The sequence below is a fragment of the Eimeria mitis genome, genomic scaffold (genome assembly GCF_000499745.2).
Source record: "Eimeria mitis Houghton genomic scaffold, Emh_scaff716, whole genome shotgun sequence".
Classification (NCBI taxonomy): Eukaryota; Apicomplexa; class Conoidasida; order Eucoccidiorida; family Eimeriidae; genus Eimeria; species Eimeria mitis.
Window position 1 is genome coordinate 1 of NW_013575218.1, and position 817 is coordinate 817.

Consider the following 817-nt stretch of genomic DNA (forward strand, 5'->3'; position numbering starts at 1 on the left):
GACAAAGAAGTGAAGGCTCTTCTTTGCGTCACCACCCCCAATGCCCTGACGACCAACAATGCCCCATACACGTAAGTTGAATTACAGCGTATGCATCGCATCGCTTGTATGGCTTCATGCCAGCTGAGTGCTACAATGCCTGCTTGGACAGCCGTTCCTCTCAATAAATGGTGGTTTTCGAGTGTGACATGTGCCTATCAGGCAAGTCCAATGGGATCAGATCACCGCTGGATTCAACAAAAACGCTGCGCCTGCATTGTCTACGTTCCTTGGCTTCGCTGCAGTAGCAGTCAGCTGTCTTCTCATGTGAGCGCCCTGCCAATTTCATTCCACATCGCACGCAACCTATTAAGAATATGCTTAGTGCGAGCAATCGTTAGACATGGTGTCTAACGAGCGCTTGAAACTCTAGAAGCTAAAGGGCTTTGGCTCGGGAAACTTTCGGAGCCACCTCAGTGCAGCTGTGTAGAGAACCTGGCGCTCCTGAAAACACAGCCGGCCGGGCTTTTTTTAAGAATGCAAGGACATACAATACTGATTACAGCGGTGGAATAACATCGGATTCAACTGCGATACCTGGACGTTGTGATAGGTTTCTCCTGTCGGCCTTGAAATGATATGAATTGCAGCGCACCATAATGCAACTAGTCCTCCAAGGCAAGACTACATACAAGCACAACCAAGTTCCCTTTGCAATTCGGCATGAAGAAAATACTGTAAACAGCATACATGGCCCATAGTATGGAGCCTGCACACCATGGATGTACGTATACCAACTTTACAGACCACATTGTGCCAAATCCCGTACGTTAACTAA